The sequence below is a fragment of the Nematolebias whitei genome, chromosome 1 (assembly GCF_014905685.2).
Source record: "Nematolebias whitei isolate Nwh7 chromosome 1, NemWhi1, whole genome shotgun sequence".
NCBI classification, from domain to species: domain Eukaryota; kingdom Metazoa; phylum Chordata; class Actinopteri; order Cyprinodontiformes; family Rivulidae; genus Nematolebias; species Nematolebias whitei.
Window position 1 is genome coordinate 19,759,385 of NC_056498.1, and position 8,713 is coordinate 19,768,097.

Here is an 8,713-nt window from a genome sequence, read left to right on the forward strand (position 1 = left end):
GATCCACTTTGGTCTTCTTGGCCCTGATCAGACTAGCCATTATCTTGTCAGTCTAGTCAGAATCAAACTGTTTAAAGAGCGAGCTACAGCGATCTTAGTGTTACTTTTGATCAGGACATGTCTTTTATTCCCCACATTAAAAACGTTACTAGAACTGCCTTCTTCCAGCTGCGTAATATCACTAAAATTAGAAACATCTTATCTAAAAATGATGCAGAAAAATTGGTCCATGCATTGGTCACGTCTAGACTGGACTATTGCAATGGTTTGTTATCTGAGTGTCCAAATACTTCTTTAAAACGTCTTCAGTTGATCCAAAATGCTGCTGCCAGAGTCTTAACTGGAGTTAGTGGGAGAGATCATATGTCTCCAGTTTTAGTTTCCCTCCATTGGCTCCCTGTCAAGTCCAGAATTTAATTCAAAATCTTACTTCTAACCTACAAAGCTCTCAACAACCTAGCTCCATCTTATATTCGAGATCTTTTGTTCCATATTTTCCTAACAGAGCACTTCGCTCTCAGACTGCAGGTTTACTTGTGGTTCCTAGAGTTTCCAAAAGCAGAATGGGAGGAAGATCTTTCAGTTCTCAGGCTCCTCTCTTGTGGAACCAACTTCCAGTTTCTGTCCGTGAGGCTGACACATTGTCCAGTTTTAAGACTTTCCTTTTTGATAAATCCTATAGTTAGGGTTGGCTTGTTTTGCTGCTATAGGCTTAGACTACTGGAGGACAAAATTACCTCATTTCTTTAAATTAATTGTTAAAATTGAATAGTTTTCATTTGATATTATTTATATCTTAACATGTGATTCTTGACCTGCCATTGTGTATCTGTTCCTCTCAAACCCAGCTGGTCAAAGCAGATGGTCGCTTGTCCTGAACCTGGGTCTGCTAAAGGTTTCTTCCTCATGAGGGAGTTTTTCCTTTCCACTGTCGCCTTCGTGCTTGCTCAAGATGCACGTTCTACAATGAAGTTAAATCCAAAGCAGTCTGCTCCTCAGATAAATAACGTTAAATTATTATTTTTATATATGGAGGTTTCTGTTCAGTGCCCTGAGACGACTTCTGTTGTGACTTGGCGCTGTATAAATAAATTGAATTGAATTACAGCAGGTAAGATATTAACTGTTCACAACCTTTCCACAGAACTCTACATTAAATATCTAAATGATCACTTTAAGCTGAATGTGAAATTTATGTTAGTTTTTGTTGGTGTACTGAACGTCACATCAGTCCAGACCCAGTTAGACTCCAGTCCTTGTTTTTCAGATGGCAGACACACATTCACACTCTCTCTCTCTCTCTCTCTCTCACACACACACACACACACACACACACACACACACACACACACATACTGGTCTTTTCAGTGAGGAGGACTGAACTGCTCTTTATTCAGCAACAATCTCTCCAGGCTCTGTCAGACTCTGCAGTGACTCTGGGAACACACTTCTCCATAACGGACTCTGATTCTCTGACAGTCTCCGGGTCTTGTTCCCAAAGCAGACTCTCTGGACTGGTTAAAACCACCACTCTGGGTTTTTCTTTCAGGTAAGTTCAAATCCTTTATAAAATTCATAAATATATATATATATTTTTTTTTCCTAACAGACTCTGTATGCTCAGTAGTTTCTTAGACAACATTTTATTTCTGATCTTTTTCTTAACTTGAGATAGTTTTACTTATTCTCTGGGTGCAATAACTAAACCTCAAGCAGGTCTTGTTTACATACATTAGACAATATCTTATTGAAAGCGATGAATGTTAAAATACACAAATGGACGAAAGCCGTGGGTTTTTTTTGTTTTGTTTTTTTAGTCTTCTTTTTTGCATTTTGTCATGTGCTTTTAAAGCTTTTAAAATAAACATGACAAAGATAAGGGTTGTTTACCTTGAAAGAGTCTAAAAGTTTGTTTACAGGTGAAAGCGCCTGTTTTTCCTCTTAAATTGCCTCATTAACCATCTTCAACATGGAGGTAATTAGTGTTGAATGTGACAGTCTGAAGGGGCATATGGTTTCTGTTGTGTGTGTGTGTGTGTGCGTGTGTGTCAGATGTATGTTTCAGCAACTCCTGTTGTGTGTCTGCAGCCACACAACATTAATGTGGTTCTCTAAATTAAAAAAAAAAATCTTCCAACTCTCACTTTTACAGCTCTCTTAGTCCCTGCAACACGTGTTAATATTGATATATTTCCACATCTGGTGCCAAAGTTTTTTGTTCTTTTAAGATCAACTCTAAATGCATTTTTTTGTCATATTTGAAGACGATAGTTTTAGATAGAAAAGCTTCAGAACATCTCACCTTGTAATTGTCTTTTTATTCTACCTGCTGGTTTTGTGTGATTATTGTCTGCTAATGGGATGGATGGTGTAATCCTTCTGCTCACGCACCAACGAGACTTGGACTTTAGGGTTCAGTTGGAGGTGTGTCCAACATGACTGCCATTGAGAATAATGATGATTTGAGGAAAATCAGTACTCACTGTTGCCCTTATTTGTTTCTTAGCTGTCATTTCACACTCATTTCTGAGCACAGCTGGTAGCGAAGATATTCCAGAGTCCATCCGTGTTGTTGTGACCGCTTGTTCTGACAAACTGAAATGACCTTTGCACCTTTCGGTGCCAGCATTTGAATGCTGTCCTTAAAGTTGTCTCCAAGATTGCAGTGAGTCCAAGTTTAACTGGGCTGTTGTTGAATCAGTCAATCAGTCAATCAGTCAATCCATCTAGGCCTGCCTGAATATAAAGGTCTAAAGGTTAGATTTAAAAAGGCCCAGATCAGTGATGGAAGGTGAGTCCTGAGGTAGTTGTTCTGTAGGTAGAGTTAATACATCAAAGCAGGTCTATTCGGGCACAACACATCATACATGACAATTCAAACCACCAGCACAGAAACTAGACTGTTTGTTGACTCCTGGAAATTTACCAGCAGTGTGCAAAAACTTTGCATTAAAAAAAACAACTAATAATAATTAAGAAAAATTTTAAAAAGAGTGCTAAAACATGAACACGATCACTCTCACTGGCAGCCAAACTGCCATCTTCTGCTAGCTTACTTTGTTTATTAGGTCAAAACATAAACGCTTTCCCCATTCAAATGCTACATTTTTAGCATTTGCTTAAAATCATTCAACATTTATTTCTACAGGTTAGTCTCATTGAGCCTCGAGGACTCATTTAAAGAGAGACCTGTTTTAAACAAAGATTGACAATAGTAGACAATCTTAAAAGAAGGTATATAAATTGAAAAAACAATAAATGGAAGAAAATTATATATAAAAAAAACCTAAACAAAAACAGCTACATTTATAAAGCGATATAAAATATGAAAAACAGGAACATGTCTGCGTTGGTTTTTGCCAGGAGCTTAGCAGATGTTTGAAGCCACTTCAGTCGAGAGCTTCAAATCTTTTTGTAAGATATTCCAGGAAACAGGAGCAGAGTAGGAGAAGGCCCTTTTGCCTAGTTCAGTCTGCACTGAGGGAACACTGCAGGTAATGATGTCCTGAGAGCGCACGCTGTAGCTGCACTCACGCAGAGACATGTAGGAGGAGATGACCAAGCAAATGCTAAAAATGTAGGATTTGAATGGGGAAAGTTTTTATTTTTTTGACCTAATAAGCAAAGTAAGCTAGCAGAAGATGGCAAGAAGTGGTTTAAAGATGAAACTGTACCAGAGTCTGCGTGAAGTTAATGATGTCCAGTTAACCAGTGAATACAGGGTGCAGTGGTGGGTACGGTAGTTACAGCCAGTTATGAATCTTAGTGCACCGTGATAGACAGCATCCAACATCTGCAAGGTGCTTGTAGGAGCGTTCATGTAAATAATGTCACCGTAATCAGTGGAGGGAAGGAAAGTCACAGTCACAATGTGTTTCCTAGCATTCAGAGTTAAAGATCTATTTCTGTGAATGAAATTCAGCTTTACTTTCAGTTTCTTTACCAAGTTTTCGACATGAGGCTTAAAAGAGAGATGTGAATCGACCAAAATACCCAAATATTTGTAGGAATCGACAAACTCAATAGGGACACCATTCGAAGATAAAATGAAAGGAAGAACTGCTGGGACCGACTTCCTGTTTGATCCCTTTGATTTTGTTGGCGTATCAACTGTATCATCAGCATAAAAATGTAAAGATGCATCAGAGATGATCTGACCTATATTACCTATGTAGATTGTGAAGAGGGTGGGACCTAACACTGAGCCTTGTGGTACACCATTGTTAACAGTTAGATAGTATATAGAAAATAATATTCTACTGTATTATTTATTTCTTTTTGCAAATTTTCCACAACAGCTAGCAGGGTTTGCTAGCTGTTTTTAAACTATATTCATGCTGTTCTTTAGCTTCTGTTGGCTTAGTTAGCTTCTTAAAGACCAATCAGCTAATGTTAGTTTAAATATTATCTTCCCAAAACAAATTACTACTTGTTTTTTCAACCTAAGGGTCAAATTTGTAGCTAATCTGATGACAAATTATATTTTTAGCACATTAAATGTTGTTTGTCTTGTTGGGAAAACTCCAGAAGTGCCAGGAAACCTGCTCAGCTCAACTCAGCTGTATTTTTATAGCACTTTCATTCTGAAGTGACATAATTTAACCTTTTTTGTATTTATTTACCTGGATGATTGAGTTTACAAACCTTTTTTTTTTTGTTCTCAGACATAACTCAAAATGTTGAACAAATGCAAAAGATGAAAACCAAAGATAATGTAAAACAAAAATAGAGAGCACAAATCTGTTGAAGATTAAATGCAATAAAAGTAACGTAGAAGCAAAAAAAAAAAATTTAAAGGCAACGCAAATTGAATAAAATAAAATGTATAAAACTGATGCATAAAGAGCAATCATTAAAATAAGTGACACAGGCTATTCAATAAAACAATAACTTGGAGTGTGGAAATTATTTAACTTGTGAGATTTTCATTCTACTTAGAGCATTTTTATTTATTTATTTTATTTATCCATGTTTGATTTTAACTGGTTTTGAGCATTGTCATAACTTGCATTAATAGTTTTAGCTTCTGCTACTTAGCCTCTTCAAAGCAAATTTATTGATGTAAGCTTTAATAAACCTTTTAATAAAATCAAAGATGCTACAAGCTGCCCCTCATATTTGCTTCAGACAGATTGCTACTTTATTTTATTCAAAACTTTAAAAGCCAAACTTGTAGCTATTTTCATACCTTGATGAATAAAATAATTTTAGCACCAAAAAAAAAACATAAAAGGTAGTGCTTTTAAGTTATGTTAAAGCGCGCATGAGCTCTCAGAAATGTTCATTGAGGCTCTTAAAACCCTGTTCTTGGTGTAAATGTGTGTTAAATTTCAAAATGGCTTTCAAAAACTCAATCAAGTTACCAGTCTAATGACCGTCTCAATTATTATTTAGGATATTAGAGAGAACTCTTAAACTGCTTTAACTGCTGGTTTTAAAATTAATATCTTCTAATTTGATGTTCATTGATTAAAGTTGTTGTTAATTATTAAGACAAATGCTAACCAGTTTGCAGCCAGGACTGCAAACGAAATAAACTGCTGGGAGAAACTGAGCCAGGGCTGATTTCACCGTCTCATAGGTGTGGTGGAGGAACACAACAAAGTCATGTCAGCTGTGTGGACAGGAAACAACACTGGCCCCGCTCCAGGTTTTGCACACATGCATCCTTCCTATAGCTCCGCTGAGCCTCCAATCACACACAAACAGCTGGCTGCAGGTTGCTCCCTAAGCTCCAGATTTATTTTACTGGTGGAAACAGAACGCAGCTTGAAGTAAACATGCTTCGTTTTGTTCACTGTTCCACATTTTTTGCACAGTATTTGTTTTTAGGTTTATAAATTCTATAAAATTTGACTTTTTTTTCACAAAATTGCCCCATAGGAAGTTTATAAAACTATAGCTGCTGACATCAATAAACCATCCATCCATTATCTTTTACCCACTTCTTCATTTTCGGGTCATGGTGATCACTGGTGTCCATATCCAGCAGTCACTGTGTGAGAGGCGGGGGACACCCTGCCTGGACATGTCTCCAGTCCATCCCATGGACACATAGAGACAAATGAGACAAACAGCCATCCACTCTCTCAATCACACCTAGGGACAAATTGTTGAACTGCCTAGAAAGACAGCCACATATTATTATCCACCTGCAAAGGGTCTTGCTCTTCTATCAACATTAATGCGTCCCGAACCACAATGAGTACCCCCCACAAATGTTACATGAAAACGACCGGTTCGGCACCATGATGTTATTACTTTTATTGTCGTATTGAGTTACCATGGTGATGTAATTTGCTGACACCATTTTTCCCAATGAAAAGCACAAACAGAACTCTTAGCTTCTAACTGCCATAGTGAGGTCACGAGTGGAGAGATGTCTGAACAAAACTCAGAGTCATCGAACAAACTTCCTACCACTGTATCTTTTCAAATACATATTGAACATGAAAACATAGGCATGTTTGTAGTCTTTCCACAAGTATTTCTGGTTTGGCTGTTGTAGTTATGGTTGGTTCTTGTGGTGCCTCAGAAGGCAGAGTGCGACCATTTAGACATTGTGAGGAGTGTTTTTAACTCGTCATATCTCATGCCATATATGCAGGGTTTAATTTGAGCTGGGAATGCTCTTATTGTTGCAGGGGGTGTTCCAGCTAAGCCTCTCACAATAACAAATTTTGCTGGGCAAGTAATGGTCTCGGAAATTATTGCGATAAACAATAATATTGTTTGAAATTTGACAATAATTGGTAATTATTGTCAAATTTAAGAAGAAATGTTGATTATTTTTCGTGTGTAGTACCTTTTTTTGACCACTGGATGGCAGTATAAGACGGTTTGAACCAAAGGACGGCTAGTGAGGGAGCGAGCAGCGTGTCTCTTTAAGAAAAATGGAAGGGAGGCCCCTTGATGTGACATGGGCTGTCTCTCGTTCCTGTTTTTTGGTTCTCAAAATAGCGGACGCTCTGTGTAGTTTGAGCTTTTTAGCATAGCATTTGTCACACCAAGCTTTTAATAAAAAATCAGTAAACAAGTTCTCAGCTTCCAACATTTTTCAGTCAGGTCGACCTGAATGAAAAATGTTGGATTTTATACCTGGATTATTGAGCATGGACTTTGAAGTTCTCAGCTTCTTTTTGCAGAGTAAAACTTTTTAGACTAAGGCACGTGTTTCAACCGTGAATTTTGGAGCTTCGACAAGACAGGTTTTTTCCCCGAGGTTGGCCTGTTAGCTTAGCTCATAGCTTAGCTTCTCAGCTTAGCTGTTTTTAACAATCCAAAAATGTGATTTTAGATTGTTAAAACAGATTTTAAAGAGAAAAGAGAAAGGGAGGGGTGAATGAAAAGCACCGAAGTTGAGCCTTTTGTCATCCAGTGTCTTCAGTAGAAAGAGAAAGACACAAAGAAACGATAAAGCCGATAAATGAAAATGAGGTAGATAATTTTCATTTATCATACGATTAATTGATTTATTGTTTATCGTGACAGGCCTAGTTCCAACAACTGTTTGCATGGATCTGGAAACTCTCAGGTTTACTAATAATAAAGTTATTAACAAATATGACTTCCTTGAACAAATAGCACTTATATTAGGTATGTAAACTGAAAATAATTACTGGTACATAAACATTCATTTTAAACACAACAGACGACACAACACGGCTTCTTAATATCACGTACAATCATCTACCCCTTCCAATGAAGCATCTCCACCTCTACCCTTAAAAAATATCTCTGCCCCTAAAATAGTGGTGGGGGTGAGTGACTGGAGGTTTCACATGTTGAGTTGGACAGTGAATTCAGTGGAGAAAAGTATACTGGGAACCATCAAGTAAGGAAGGGGTGGGGGGTTAGGATGCAAGTGTTTAAAGATGTAGGTAAATGTAGATGCTTAAAAACCCGTTAAATTACACCAAGATGCAGGAAATCGCATCTACTTTATTGAAAATTCAGTTTATTTTCAGTTTATTTCTATAGCACCAAGTCACAACAGAAGTCATCTCAATGCACTGAACAGAAATATTCATATATAAAAATAAGTTAACTATTTAACATTATTTACCAGAGGAGCAGACTGCTTTGAGTTCAACTCCATCGCAGAAATAAATATAAACTGGCTAAAATATGTAATATCTTGAGTTTACACAGATACACCAAAAATAGTTTTTCAAAATCTCCACTTTGGAAAGCCTTTTTTGGAAGCGGTTTACCTGTGGACAAAAGGTGGGAATGTAACATAAAATCTCAATTTTACGAATGTTAATTGGATGCTTAAAAGCAACTTTGTATGGGTATCATACACAAGGTTTCTCTTGCAATGACATCTAGTGGCAACTCCATAGATTGCAACCAACTAAATTCACAAAACCAAGCATACCACCGTAGAGCTGTTCATTTTTAGCTTCACTATAAACTTGACAAGAGGAGAGGAGAAATATTTGATTTTTAAATGTGCTAATGTTACAAAATATGGAAACAGGCAATCAATTAAATTCTTTCGTCTTCATGAGAGTTGTTGTTTTGCACAATAAAAGCAGATTAATTTATCAGTGAGTCCAGCCCTCCTTTGTATTCCAGATAATTTTGTCCCACAACTCTGTGGGACCGGATTCAGCATTTTGTTGCAGTAAGATGGACCGATTACCCTATTTTTACTTAAGATTAAAAAAAAAAAATATATATATATATATATATATATATATATATATAT

At 36.9% G+C, this 8,713-nt stretch overlaps 1 protein-coding gene across 1 annotated transcript in view; it reads left to right on the top strand.

Moving 5' to 3' along the window:
- Window positions 1-1,464: 1,464 nt before the first annotated feature.
- cited1 (Cbp/p300-interacting transactivator, with Glu/Asp-rich carboxy-terminal domain, 1) overlaps window positions 1,465-8,713 on the top strand; it is a 16,372-nt gene continuing 9,123 nt past the window's right edge. Inside the window, exon 1 of the mRNA XM_037682879.1 lies at window positions 1,465-1,549. The gene's annotated coding sequence lies outside the window, so the exon portion shown is untranslated. The remainder of the gene's footprint in view (window positions 1,550-8,713) is intronic.